The sequence below is a fragment of the Rattus norvegicus genome, chromosome 8 (assembly GCF_036323735.1).
Source record: "Rattus norvegicus strain BN/NHsdMcwi chromosome 8, GRCr8, whole genome shotgun sequence".
NCBI classification, from domain to species: Eukaryota; Metazoa; Chordata; class Mammalia; order Rodentia; family Muridae; genus Rattus; species Rattus norvegicus.
Window position 1 is genome coordinate 11389472 of NC_086026.1, and position 15670 is coordinate 11405141.

Below are 15670 nucleotides of genomic sequence, written 5' to 3' on the forward strand. Positions count from 1 at the left end.
AACCAACAGACACTGAGAAAGTCCAAAATCAAAAACCTGTACTTTACAAAACTGTCAAATCTAACTGATATGAATAGTTTTCTAGATAGGTACAACTTAGCATTGTTAAATAAAGATCCAATAAGCAGTTTAAACAATCCTATAACCCCTAAGGAAGTAGAGGTAGCCATTGAAAGGGTCTCAACCGCCCCCCCAAAAAAAATCTGAGAACACATAATCATACCAAACTTTCAAGGAAGAGGTAATACCATCACTCCTCAAATTATTCTACAAAACAGAAACAGAAAGAACATTGTGGAATTCAATACATCAGGCCACAGTCACTCTGATACCTAAAAAACACAAAGTCTCAACAGAGAAAGAGAATTTCAGGTCAACTTCGCTTAAGAACATAGATACAAAATTAGCCAATAAAATCCTGACAAAAATGAATCCAAGAACACATCAATAACATCATCCCCAATGATCAAGTAGGTTTCATCCCAAGGATGCAGGAATAGTTCAATATATAAAAATAAATCAATATAACTCACCATATAAACAAACTGAAAGAAAAAAAGTGTGATCATCTTATTAGATGCTGAAAAAGGCTTGGAAAAATCCAATACTCCTTCATGTTAAAAGTCTTGGAGAGATCAGAGAAAAAAGTGTATACCTAAACATAAAATGACATACAACAAGTCAATAGCCAACATCAAATTAAATGGAGAGAAACTTAAACAATTCCACTAAAATCAGGGACCAGGCAAGGTTACCCAACTTAAATTTTCTCTTTATAATGTAAAGGTCAATATAATATATATTCATTTTCCTTCTTGATTTGTAATATACTGAAATCATAAGACATGTGTTAGTGAGGATATTGAACAAAGGGAACATACTCCATTGCTGGTAGGATGTGAACTAGTAAAATCACTTTGGAAATCAATTTGGAAATCTCTCAGAGAATTGGTAATTGTTTTAACCTAACACCAAACTGCATCACTTCTGGGCACAAACCCAAATGACGTCCCACTGTACCACAAGGACACTCACTCAATCATGTTCAGAGCAGCTTTATTTATAAGAGCCAGAAACTGGAAACAACCTAGATGTCCCTCAACCAAAGAATGAATTGTAGTATGAATATTTTAAATAAATCCTGTCACTGGGTTCCTTCCTGCCTTAGACCATTTATGTTCCCAGAGGAATGACACATATATACAGCCTGTATATTTTGATATGCCTTAAACAGCACAATAGTTGTACAACTGCCTAGCCTCCATGCTGCTAGAATCTACCTCCAACCAATAACTCTGAGTTACTACTAACCAATTTCTATTTTCCTTCTTGTCAGCTTTTAACTTCAATTAGTCAGCCCTTTGGGCCATGTTTTCTTGGTCCAAAGCCCAAGGTGCTCTCTACCCCATAATGGTCTGCCCTTCACAATCCTAAGGCATGGCATTTCTCCTGCTTCCTTGTGGTCCCAAGCTCAAAACCTTAAATCCTGCTTCTCTTTTTCTTCTCCCCAGCTATTGGCCAGCATCTTTATTTAGCAATCAGAATTAACTGGGTTTAGGGTCCCAGAATCTACATGGAGACCCTCTAGTGCAAACAATTATTGGGGATCAAAATTGACATTAGAACACAAACAGCTATACTTCCCCCTTTTGTTCAATTAAAAAGACTCTTTACTCTTAGATATATATTGAACCATTATAATAATTATGTAAATTGTGAACTGATGATATCCAATCCATCATTTTGACTATTTAGATAAAATATTCTATCATCTATCCTAACTTACAGAGTTTTCAATTATGTCCATCAATTATGTTTGATTTTAAGTTGCATTACCATCTGAAAACCATCCTTTCAAATCTAGAACATCTTCAATGCTAAACAACTTACGTCAAATTATGAGACTATCCCTATTCTTCAACCCCATCAGAGACTTGAGAAGAAATAAAATATTACCTGAATATCCAAAAAGAATAAAAGTGTAGTGTCCAAAACTTATACAATTTGCAGACAGCTGATAGTGTGGACAGTCCTCAACATTCCTTATAACACTGAAATATCTGTCTTCAGCATTCTGGCCCAGAAACATCTGACAGACCTTAAGTGAATCAGGAATTATGAAGGAGTAGCTCACTCTGTCTTGGCAGAACTTAGCCAATGACTATCCTGCATCTGTTTGTCCCTTCCAGAAAGCATTTTGTCTTCAATAAAATCAGGGAATTTCTTGCCCACTTGCTAGTTTGTCAAAACTGGAGCAACTCCACGTGCTGGTGGTATGTATATGGATTAGATCACCAGATGGGACAGGTTCTGAATGGCCATTCCTTCAGTATCTGCTCCAAACTTTGTCTCCATATCTACTTCTATGAATATTTTTGTTCCCAATTTTAAGAAGGACTGAAGCATCTGCACTTTGGTTGCACTTCTTCTTGGGCTTCATGTTGGATTGCATCTTGGGTAATTTGAGCTTCTGGGCTAATATCCACTTATCAGTGAGTGCATACCATGTGTGTTTTGTGTGTGTGTGTGTGTGTGTGTGTGTGTGTGTGTGTGTGTGTGTGAAATAGAGAGAGAGAGAGAGAGAGAGAGAGAGAGAGAGAGAGAGAGAGATTGAGTTACCTCATTACCTCATGCAGGATATTTTCTAGTTCAATCCATTTGCCTATGAATTTCACAAACTCATTCTTTTTAATAGCTGAGTAGTACTCCGTTGTGTAGATATACCATGTTTTCTCTATCCATTCCTGTGCTGAGGGCATATGGGTTCTTTTCACCTTCTGACTATTATAAATAAGGCTGTTATGAACATAGTGGAGCATGTGTCTATATTGGATGTTGAAGCAACTTTTGAGTATATCCTGAGGAGTGGTACAGCGAGCTCCTCAGGTAGGGCAATATCCAAATTTTCTGAGGAACCTCCAGACTGATTTCCAGAGTGGTTGTACCAGTCTGAAATCCCACCAACAATGGAGGAGTATTCCTCTTTCTCCAGATTCTCCCCAGCATCTGTTGTCATCTGGCTTTTTGATCTTAGCCATTCTGACTGCTGTGAGGTGGAAGCTCAGGGTTGTTTTTATTTGCATTTCCCTGATGACTAAGGATGTTGAACATTGCTTTAGGTGCTTCTCAGCCATTTGAGATTCCTCAGCTGAGAATTCTTTGTATAGCTCTTAACCCCATTTTAATAGCGTTATTTGGACCTTCGGAGTCCAACTTCTTGAGTTCTTTGTATACACTGGATACTAGTTCTCTATTGGATGGAGAATTGGTAAACATCGTTCCAAATTTATTGCCATTTTGTCCTAACAACAGTGTCCTTTCCCTTACAGAAGTTTTGCAGTTTTATGAGGTCCTATTTGTCGATTCTTGATCTTAGAGCATCAGCCATTGGTGTTCTGTTTAAGAAATTTTCCCCAGTGCCTATGTGTTCAAGGCTCTTTCACAATTTTCCTTCTATTAGTTTAAGTGTATCTGGCTTGATGTGAAGGGTCTTGATCCACTTTAAGCTTTGTACAGGGTGAAGAAAATAGGTTGATTTGCATTTTTGTACATACTGACCTCCAGTTGAACCAGCAGCATTTGTTTAAAATGCTATCTTTTTTCCAATGGGTGGTTTTAGATCCTTTGTCAAAGATCAAGTGACCATAAGTGTGTGGGTTCATTTCTGAGTCTTCAATTCTACTCCTCTGACCTCTCAGCCTACCTCTACACCAATACCAAACTGTCTTTACCACTATTGATCTGTAATACAGCTTGAGGTCAGGGATAGTGATAACCCCAGAAGAATTTTTATTTTCGAGAATGTGAATTTAACAAAGCAAGTGAAAGATCTGTATGATAAGAACTTCAAGTGTCGAAAAAAAGAAATTGAGGAAGATCTCAGATGATGGAAAGATCTCCCATGCTCATGGAATGGCAGGATTATTATAGTAAAAATGGCTATTTTTCCAAAAATGATCTACAGATTAAATGCAATCCACATCAAAATTCCAAGCCAATTCTTCATAGAGTTAGACAGAACAATTTGCAAATTCATCTGGAATAACAAAAAACCCAAGAGAGCTAAAACTATCCTCAACAATAAAAGGACTTCGAGGGAATCACTATCCCTGAACTCAAGCAGTATTACAGAGAAATAGTGATAAAAACTGCATGGTATTGGTACAGAGACAGACAGATAGACCAATGGAACAGAATTGAAGACCCAGAAATGAATCCACACACCCATGGTCACTTGATTTTTGACAAAGGAGCCAAAACCATCCAATGGAAAAAAGATAGCATTTTCAGCAAATGGTGCTGGTTCAACTGGAGGTCAGCATGTACAAGAATGCAGATCGATCCATGCTTATCATCCTGTACAAAGCTTAAGTCCAAGTGGATCAAGGACCTCCACATCAAACAAGATACACACAAACTAATAGAAGAAAAAGTGGGGAAGAATCTCAAACACATGGGCACTGGAGAAAATTTCCTGAACAAAACACCAATGGCTTATGCTCTAAGATCAAGAATCGACAAAAGGGATCTCATAAAACTATAAAGCTTCTGTAAGGCAAAGGACACTGTGGTTAGGACAAAACGGCAACCAACAGATTGGGAAAAGATCTTTACCAATCCTACAACAGATAGAGGCCTTATATCCAAAATATACAAAGAACTCAAGAAGTTAGACCACAGGGAGACAAATAACCCTATTAAAAATGGGGTTCAATGCAAAACAAAGAATTCACAGCTCAGGTATGTTTAATGGCTGAGAAGCACCTAAAGAAATGTTCAACATCTTTAGTCATAAGGGAAATGCAAATCAAAACACCCCTGAGATTCCACCTCACACCAGTCAGAATGGCTAAAATCAAAAACTTCGGAGATAGCAGATGCTCGCGAGGATGTGGAGAAAGAATCCTCCACTGTTGGTTGGATTGCAGACTGGTACAACCATTCTGGAAATCATTCTGGAAGTTCCTCAGAAAATTGGGCATTGAACTACCTGAAGACCCAGCTATACCCAAAACATGCCCCAACATACAACAAAGACACATGCTCCACTATGTTCATAGCAGCCTTATTTACAGAAGCTCAAAAGAACCCAAATGCCCTTCAAAAAAGGAATGGATACAGAAAATGTGTTTCATCTACACAATGGAATATTACTCAGCTATCAAAAACAATGACTTTATGAAATTCATAGGCAAATGGATGGAACTGGAAAATATCATCCTGAGTAAGGACCCAATCACAGAAAAACACACATGATATGCCTTCACTGATAAGTGGCTATTAGCCCAAATGCTTGAATTACCCTAGATGCCCAGAACACATGAAACTCAAGAAGGATGACCAAAATGTGGATGCTTCACTTCTTCTGCTTTACTTCTTCTTTAAAAAGGAACAAGAATACCCTCAGGAGGGGATAGTGAGGCAAGGTTTAGAAGAGAGACTGAAGGAACACCCATTCAGAGCCTGCCCCACATGGGGCCCATACATATACAGCCACCTAACTAGATAAGATGGATGAAGCAAAGAAGTGCACGTTGACAGGAACCGGATGTAGGTCTCTCCTGAGAGACACAGCTAGAATACAGCAAATATATAGGCGAAAGCCAGCAGAAAACCACTGAACTGGGAATGGGACCCTCGTTGCAGGAATCAGAAAAGGACTGAAAGAACTGAAGGGACTTGAGACCCCATATGAACAACAATGCCAACCAACCAGAGCTTCCAGGGACTAAGCCACTACCCAAAGACGATACATGGACTGACCCTGGGCTCCAAATTCATAGGTAACAATGAATAGCATAGTAAGAGCACCAGTGGAAGGGGAAGCCCTTGGTCCTGCCAAGGCTGGACCCCCAATGAACTTGGGGGGAGGGCAGTAATGGGGGAAGGATGGGGAGGGGAACCCCCATATAGAAGGGGAGTGGGAGGGTTAGGGGGGTTTTGGCCTGGAAACTGGTAAGGGGAATAACATTTGAAATGTAAATAAGAAATACCCAATTTAATAAAAATGGAAAAAAACTATTCTCAACAATTAGTCTTTTATTATTTAATAGATTGTGAAGGCACATTTCTATGTAAAAATAACAAAATTCAGTTTAAATTTTGTATCAATATGTAAAAGTTTATATCAAGGAAAACCTTAAACCTCTATCAATATATAAATTCTGCACCACTGTAAGAAAATATAATTTAAATTCTTCATCAAAATATAAATAAGTTTACTAATGCTAGACAGTACCTATAATATGCTTTAAGAGTAAGTTTAATAATCCATTCCCATATATCTAATTTTTCATATTACTCTATAAGCATTTTTCCTTTCAACTCTTTTCCTGTTACCTAAGAGAAAAGGGTAGAAAAGCAGAAAGAAAAGAGAAATATGAGAGTCTATGCTCTTATTTAATTTCCAACTTACCATTCCTGAAACTAGTTCAGACTTAAAAATTCTAGCCAAAACTTCAGCTAAATATAGCCAATAAATCTTGCAGATTACGAAATCCTTAAAATTCAATAGGTAAAGAAAATGTGGTTCATTTATGCAATTGAATGTACACATAGTGTTTCAGCTATAAAAAAAATCAAAGACATCATGAAATTTTTAGGCAAACTGATGAAACTAGAAAATATCCTAAGTAAGGTAATCCAGGAAGGAGTCCAGTCGTAGACATCAACCTACACACAAACCCTTCAACATAAAATTTGTCTTGTCTGCCTGGTACAGAGATACAGATGGAGCAGAGACTGAGTGACCAGTCAACCAATGACTGACCCAAGTTTTGACCTATCCCATGTAAGAGAGCCAACCCTTAACAATATTAATGATACTCTGTTATGCTTGCAGACAGAAGCCTAACATAACTGTCACCTGAGAAGTTTCATCCAGCTGCAAATGGAAACAGATGCAGATACCCAGAATCAAATATCAGTTTAAGCTCTAGGAATCTTATGGAGGAGTAGAGGATAGAATTTAGTAAACCAGAGGTGTCAAAGATAGCACAGGAAGACACCATGAGTCAACTAACCCTGGCCCAAGAGCGCAGAGTCTGAACCAATAACCTAGTAGCATGCAGGGGCATGACCTGGACTCCTTACACATTTGGAGTGGATATGTAGTTTGGTATTTATGTGCATCCCGTAACTATTGGAGTGGAGGTTGTCTCTGACTCTGTTACCTGCCATCAGGTCCTCTTCCCTTAGCTGGACTGTCTGGTTGGGCCTCAGTGGGAAGACGTATTTAGTTCTTCTGAGACTTTATGTCCCAGGGCAGGGTGTTGCCCAAGGCGGGCTTCCATCTTTGAGGAAATGGGAAGGGTTTGTTAGGATAGGACTGGCAGAACAAGGGGAGCATGATCTGGATGTAAATTGCATAAACAAATTGATTTGAAAAATAATTATGAATAAAAATGTTACTGCCTACTCTTTTCCCTACAAGTCCATATCTGTCCAAGTTGTCTATCCCTTTGTCTCTCAGGTGTAAACTTGTTTTCCTGAATAATGTCTTTACACTTGAAAAACACTTAAGTCCAGAGGTAACATTCCCTCTACAGTCATATTCTCCATGTTGAACAGGTATATTATGATACACACCTGAGTGTGCTTTCATCGTTCTGGCTCTCGCATGCATTCATTCTTTCTCTCTTACTTTTAGTAGTCTCTAGCATCCACTCAATTTTATGTTTTGTTTAATTTTTCATTTTAATAAATTTTGTTTGGTGAGAATACAGTGTATAACTGATTTCACTTGTCTTCTTTCACTCTGTACTATCCAGTTAAAATTGCTTTGTTGTTTTGCTTTAACTTGATTATTTATTTCCTTGTATGATGATAATAGTACCCAATTTACTTATGCTCTTATTAAAGTTCTTTGCAAGTCAGTAATTATAAAGTAATGTGCCTTTGGTAGTTAAGTGCAGGTGTTTTCATGGGCATCCATCTTTAATTTTTTTAATCAAATGTCACTAGGAATGAATGCTATTTCATAGCACAATATATGCTTACCTTTTATAAACTGGGTAATGACTTGTTACCTGCTTCCAAAAGATGGGTAGATGACAAGTGCAGCTTTCTCCATATCATGAGAAAAAGTTAACATTTAATTCAATTAAGGGTGTACTGTACATCTGTTAGAATGCACAGCATGTGAACTCTGACTGCCTACAACAATGCTAACACTAAATCCTAAACACTAAACTCTACTCTGACATGAAGACCAAGGGCTCTCTTACATTATTAGTATAACCACTTTGAAAGAGTTTGATGACATCTTACAGAATTGAAACACTTTATGTTAACTACTTCTGCCCTCAATAAACAGAAGAGACAGAAAGATGTATCATTATTCAAAAACTTTAGATTTTGTTTCAATATACTTATTTTTCCCTAATTTGTTCAATACTTTCAAATTCTGTTTAAAGTGAAATGTCACCCCCATTTTTGGAAACATTCCATAGAAGAAAGGAGATATCAGATATATGGTGAAGTTTTACTACATTTCAGTGTAATGTTCAAAGAATATACAGTTTATTTATTTTCACTAGAAAATACTAAAAGTATGGTTCATAGAATTACAAACCATGATGCAGTACATGTTTGGGGTACTTGAATTTGTACAGTGTCAGCTACTGGACATTTATTAAAAATGTTCTCCCATTAAAATGAATTTACTGTAACCATTATTTCCATTTATTAATGTTTGGCCATTTTTAGGATAGAGAAGTTGAGAATATGTCTGATCTTGGCGTTTAATATGAATTTCCCTACATTGTAGGTGTTACTAGTAATATCAAGACTAGTGCTTTACATATTGAACCTAATTGCTTACCAAATCTCACCAGAGGTGCAGAATATAAATTTGCATTAACAGTTTTATATGCTATAGTTTTCTGTAAAACTCAACGTATTTAATAACCACCTTGCCTCTGCCTCTTTCTGGACTCACAATCTTTTATTCCTTTGTCTCAGCTTCCCGGAGACCCTATTACAGTTATATCAGTGGCCTAAACACAGAAACATTGATCTTCCACTCTCTTCTCTTCCCCCTTTCCTGAATAACATCTCTTCAAACATAATGCCATCTTCTATTTCATTTTCAGAACTACTCACTTGTTTATGTGTGCTCTGATGAATAAAGTCATCTAAAACCGGTGAGAGGTACAGTCCATCACATCTGGGAAGGCATGGCGTCAGGCGCATGCGTACGTTGTGTCGCACTGCATTTGGAGTCAGGAGGCAGAGAGGGATGGATGCCTGGTGGTGCCTCCATCATTTTTATTAAGCCCGAGAACCCAGCTGGCTCTTGGAGTGGTGCTGCCTAGAGGGAAGGTGCTTTTCCCACCTCACTTAACCACTTCTGGATAATCCCTCCCAGACATGCCCAGAGGCTGGTCTCCTAGGTGATTCTGTGTTTCCCACTGGGCATTATGAGGGGGACATTTGAATTAGTTTAGCTCACAAAAAAGGAGCTCTCACAGCTGCTAGAGCAGTGGAATCCTGTCTTGTGGTAAGGAAAGGGCAGGATTCTCTGGAGACAATACCCTACTAGGCAAGTCAAATACAGGTAACCTTGAATGGTCCCTGGTTCCTACGAACCTATGGAGACCGTCCCTCTTTACGTCCGTCTGGATAACTGATCCAGGATAACTTTACACCTGTCAGACCTCTTTTAACATTGCTGTCCCAGAGACATTGTGTCTATTGTTACCACTTGCTAATTATTTGGGTTTTATGATTCTGTGTTTCTCTTTACCAACTGGAGTGTAGGATAGACTCCACTCAGGGGCAAGAAACAGCAGGAGCTGGGGGAGGATGTTTTTTTAAATCCTTGGACAACCAGGTGCTCACTGAAAACCACTAGGAGTTGAGAGGGGTGTTGTCTGAGATGATCATGGGTTGGGGAAATCCAGCTTAGTTCAGGGTGAGAGTCAAGATTGTGAAGAAGTCTTCTGTTGGAAACTTAGGGATGGATTGCTATGACAAAGGCTTGTGGTCCTTGGTGAAGGAGACAGTCCTTGCTTATCCAAACTGTTTATTCATGGTGGAAAAGGAAGCATATGAGATTAAATATTGAGAGATTAAATACCTTTCACAGAAAGGGAAGCTTATTCGCTAAACCCTGGGGTCCATCTAGATATCTCATTAGCATGGAGAACTCTGTTTCTCTGCTACATGACCATCTATCTTGGGCCTCTCAGTGGGGTGTCATGGTCACATGTTCCAGGACAGGAATCTGGTCAGGAGCAGATTTAAATACTTTCTGTTCTCAATTACGAGAATTGCTGGGGTTCCTTAATCTGTTTGACCTTACCAATTCTTCTGTCTAATGACACAGTTCCACACTGTCTTTTCTTTCTTCTATCTGACAGCAATATAGTGGGTTTAACCAATAGGCTACTAGTTATGTCTCATATATGACAGAACCATGCCATCTTTCTGAAAGCATGCCATCTTTTTGTAAGCTGGTCCTGTGTACTGTTTGTTTGATTGGTTATTTATCTCATTTTTCTAGCTCTTTCAGTATGAATACTACATCTCTCACCTTTATATATTGAGGAAATACCTGATTTGTTCATGATCTTTAACTAGAAATTGTCCTTAGAGCCTGTGGCTTAAACAGAGTCACAAACTACAATGGTGTAATGTTTATCTCCCTCTTGTGATTTAGCAGTTCACTTCTGGTAGTTTATTATCTTCTCTTTACTATTATCTTGACTTACGCTGCTTTGCACCCTGGATTGCGCACCACCCAACTGTACTCACACTTGGGTGTTGGGGATGAGGTAACATGTAATGAATGAGTCAGACATAAGGAGCAGGCAAGAATGCTGTAGCAAGCTCTTGAGCTCATTTACTAATTCTTGGGGAGCACCTTTTATATCCTTCACTCATGTTCCATTGGTCCGAAGCATGTGTGTCTTCCTAGGAGTAGTTCTAGTTGTCTTCAATACTAATCTTTAGGCTCTCAGGCAGTTTTCAATTAGATTCTCATGTGGAAGTTGCCTCTGTGGCTGCTTTACCCCTGACATTTATGTAGAGATGGCCACTGCTTTTTCAGTCTGTCCGGTCATTCCTCCTACAGTTTTCAATTACCATTTCTGCATACTCACCCTCAAGTCATCCTTTATTCTGCTGTAATATGGCTTTACCTTTCTACTCCACTGAAATTAGCAGTAAAAATTCTAAGCAAATGTTTATCTTGTTAAACATCCCTTTTGCTCAATATCAGGTTTTTTGTTGTTGGTTTTTTTTGTTTGTTTGTTTTTTGGGATTTTTTGTTTTTTTGTTTTTTGTTTTGTTTTGTTTTGTCAGTACTTGGATCTATGTAAGCACTATAACACTGACTTACACCCAGACCTTTGCTTTTAAAAATAGAACTTTACTATTATTGTTCATAGTGACCTGAAATATGCTATGTAACATTAGATGTTCTCAAGCTCAAGACTATTCTGATTTTATCTCCAGATTGCTAAGCACAGTTACCACTATGCTTACGGAATCTCCTTTAAGACACTTAACTACCAATATTTTTGCAGATATTACAGATATAACATGGTTCAAGTCACCATGACATTTTCCTCAACTACTTTAGCACCTACTGACATATTCATTTCCAATGAAACCTTTTTTCATCAGCCTTTAATTCAACAGATTAATCTAGGGTGATATGAAAAATATAGATCACATAATTATTATGCATTAAGTCCTTCTCCTCTTTAGGTTGCCCTTCTTGGTTTCCCACCAGCTTCTGTTTCAGATATTAGTTTAGCTGTTCCTCTGTTATAAATGCTTATAGCTACTATTCATTCCATTGACTTTTGTAATCTTATTTTTACTGGCTTTTATATATTTGCATTTGTTCTATTTGCCAATCATTTCATTTTCTTCTTATCTTCTGTCATTTCTTATACTTAAGGTCTCAAGCATTACCAGCCAGCATCTCCTTTTGATTTCTGTATAGATTATTTTCTTAACTTAATAATTTTTGTGTCCTACTTGTCTGTCTCTCCCCTCTGTATCATTAGAGCATAGATTAAATGTTTGTGCTGAAAGTACTCAGAACATACTTGCTGACATAGTAAATAAATGGAAGTTGCTACAGAGGTAAATACAATTTATGATCCTCCATTTGTATTAAAAGAAAGGAATTGGAATTCATTGTCTGAGAAGTTCTTCCCAGTTCTGTGAGGTGAGAATTATGAATTCTTTAAAAGCCCAGGTATATGAATTTGGTTTTGTTTTAATCCTAGGTTTTCAATCAGAGGCTGCTACACAGAAGGTGATTAGGATTTGCCTGGTATACTAGCAGTGGCATGATTTTTGCCAACTGCTAATAGTGTAATTTTGGGCACTCTGGATGGAATGTAAATGGAAGAGCCCAGAGAGGACTTGTGTCAGCTTCTGTTCCCTCTGCTTGTGTCCTGGCTTGCCTGATTATTCCTGGTTGCTGTGGTTTGTCAAGGTATTATGAGCAAAGAGACCAGAAGAAAATTAGATATTCTGACGATGAAGTTCTGACCTGCCCCTTGGAACCCTAATCATCAGGAAGTAGCCTAAAGAGGTCTATACCCCATATCCTCTCTAACTGTCTTACTCTCATACCTAGTGTTGGAATGTTGGAAGAGACTGGACTGAAACAAAGGTTGGGGTTGGGGGTAGAGGTTTAAGAACCTGATATACCTAATGTGTGGGTTCAGATACCAACTTAGAGAACCTAACCTAATTCTGAACTCAAGGCTGGTATCTAGAGGTAGGGTTACATGTTACTACCCCAACAATACCTGAGGAATGCTCCAGTTTCTAGGCTAGCCCCACCAAGTCCTGTGTCTTCAAGATAATCTCCCTCTAACAAATCTAGTGTTTCCAGGTTAACCCCTAATGAGCCCCTCTCTACCTAAAATCCACCAATTAGGAAGAAGTCAGAAGTTTAGAGTTTGGCTTCCAGCACCAGCCAGTTATTCTAAAGGCCACAATAGGGTATAAATTAGATGCTTGCCAGGCTATAAACAATCACCCCTTGCTTGCTTCTTTCTATAAAACACTGCTTTGGTAAATATTGAGGGCTTTTCCTCCATCAGGCACTGTCCTGTAGGGTGGTGGTGAGGTAAACCTGAGCTACCTCAAATGAAGACCCTGGTGTGATTGCATCGATCAGTTCCTGACTGGTCTTTTAGAGTTCACAAACACTTCTTTCATACTACAAACCCAATGAAATAGCTAAAAAATATCCTAACACATCTGTACCTTGCTGTTCTGATCAAATTCATCCTTGATCTTGTGCATTTTTATACAATATAGCATGTAAAACTCAAATCAAACTGTTCTGGCTTAAATTTAACTATTTAAATAACATTGAGACTGATTTAATGAAGCACTAGCTCTCTAAAAAATATATCACTACACAGAAAATAAGAAGAAGAAATAGGGATTTGAAAGTGTTTGCATTTATTTTAGTTACATTTGTATCTTTATATATTAAACCAAATATTTTCTAAATGCTCATAAATAATATTTAAGTACATGACTTAAAAATTACTCCAACATATTCGTAGATGAATAAGTTTGATAAAAACAAAATATTGAGAACAGTGGAAAAGTATACTTCATTAAAAAGTAAAATGTGGAGCTTTCTATTTCAAGAAATTTGTGAAATTAATTTATCTGATGAATGATATTCTGAATTTAAAATTAAAAGGTTTTATTGGGAAAAATGTTTTAATTTTAAAAATGAATTGTAGTTCACCCAACATTCAACCTCAACCAACTCTACCTCCATTTTCTTATCAGAACTCTGATTTCTTATTTATCTTTCCTCCTCCATGAACCTGGTTGCTTCCCAGTAGGTGGGTTGCATTCTTTGACAGCATGACTTCACATTTTAAGCTATTCCTGGGATAGTCCAGCACCAGGAAAAGAGCAATGGATAGTGTCAGTAGTTTTCTTTTCTTTTTTTTTTTATTAACTTGAGTATTTCTTATATACATTTCGAATGTTATTCCCTTTCCCGGTTTCCGGGCAAACATCCCCCTCCCCCCTCCCCTTCCTTATGGGTGTTCCCCTCCCAACCCTCCCCCCATTGCCGCCCTCCCCCCATAGACTAGTTCACTGGGGGTTCAGTCTTAGCAGGACCCAGGGCTTCCCCTTCCACTGGTGCTCTTACTAGGATATTCATTGCTACCTATGGGGTCAGAGTCCAGGGTCAGTCCATGTATAGTCTTTAGGTAGTGGCTTAGTCCCGGGAAGCTCTGGTTGCTTGGCATTGTTGTACTTTTGGGGTCTCGAGCCCCTTAAAGCTCTTCCAGTTCTTTCTCTGATTCCTTCAATAGGAGACCTATTCTCAGTTCAGTGGTTTGCTGCTGGCATTCGCCTCTGTATTTGCTGTATTCTGGCTGTGTCTCTCAGGAGCGATCTACATCCGGCTCCTGTCGGTCTGCACTTCTTTGCTTCATCCATCTTGTCTAATTGGGTGGCTGTATATGTATGGGCCAAATGTGGGGCAGGCTCTGAATGGGTGTTCCTTCAGTCTCTGTTTTAATCTTTGCCTCTCCCTTCCCTGCCAAGGGTATTCTTTTTCCTCATTTAAAGAAGGAGTGAAGCATTCACATTTTGATCATCCGTCTTGAGTTTCGTTTGTTCTAGGGATCTAGGGTAATTCAAGCATTTGGGCTAATAGCCACTTATCAATGAGTGCATACCATGTATGTCTTTCTGTGATTGGGTTAGCTCACTCAGGATGGTATTTTCCAGTTCCAACCATTTGCCTACGAATTTCATAAAGTCGTTGTTTTTGATAGCTGAGTAATATTCCATTGTGTAGATGTACCACATTTTCTGTATCCATTCCTCTGTTGAAGGGCATCTGGGTTCTTTCCATTTTCTGGATATTATAAATAAGGCTGCGATGAACATAGTGGAGCACGTGTCTCTTTTATATGTTGAGGCATCTTTTGGGTATATGCCCAAGAGAGGTATAGCTGGATCCTCAGGCAGTTCAATGTCCAATTTTCTGAGGAACCTCCAGACTGATTTCCAGAATGGTTTTACCAGTCTGCAATCCCACCAACAATGGAGGAGTGTTCCTCTTTCTCCACGTCCTCGCCAGCATCTGCTGTCACCTGAGTTTTTGATCTTAGCCAATCGCACTGGTGTGAGGTGAAATCTCAGGGTTGTTTTGATTTGCATTTCCCTTATGACTAAAGATGTTGAACATTTCTTTAGGTGTTTCTCAGCCATTCGGCATTCCTCAGCTGTGAATTCTTTGTTTAGCTCTGAACCCCATTTTTTAATAGGGTTATTTGTTTCCCTGCAGTCTAACTTATTGAGTTCTTTGTATATTTTGGATATAAGGCCTCTATCTGTTGTAGGATTGGTAAAGATCTTGTCCCAATCTGTTGGTTGCCGTTTTGTCCTAACCACAGTGTCCTTTGCCTTACAGAAGCTTTGCAGTTTTATGAGATCCCATTTGTCGATTCTTGATCTTAGAGCATAAGCCATTGGTGTTTTGTTCAGGAAATTTTTTCCAGTGCCCATGTGTTCCAGATGCTTCCCTAGTTTTTCTTCTATTAGTTTGAGTGTGTCTGGTTGGATGTGGAGGTCCTTGATCCACTTGGACTTAAGCTTTGTACAGGGTGATAAGCATGGATCGATCTGCATTCTTCTACATGTTGCCCTCCAGTTG

The 15670-nt window shown here is 38.5% G+C and overlaps 1 long non-coding RNA gene across 4 annotated transcripts in view; it reads right to left on the bottom strand.

Annotated features, from left to right (window-relative positions):
• The window catches only part of LOC120094075 (uncharacterized), a 35337-nt gene extending 25958 nt beyond the window's left edge, over positions 1-9379 (bottom strand). For 2 of the 4 annotated variants that reach the window (XR_005487944.2, XR_005487945.2), the window contains exons 1-2: positions 9103-9373; positions 7173-7292 (exon numbers count right to left, since the gene is read on the bottom strand). This is a non-coding gene — a long non-coding RNA (uncharacterized LOC120094075). Of the gene's footprint in view, positions 1-7172; positions 7293-9102 lie in introns of all 4 variants that reach the window. The other 2 variants (XR_005487942.2, XR_005487943.2) reach the window with 2 other exon arrangements.
• Positions 9380-15670: the final 6291 nt, after the last annotated feature.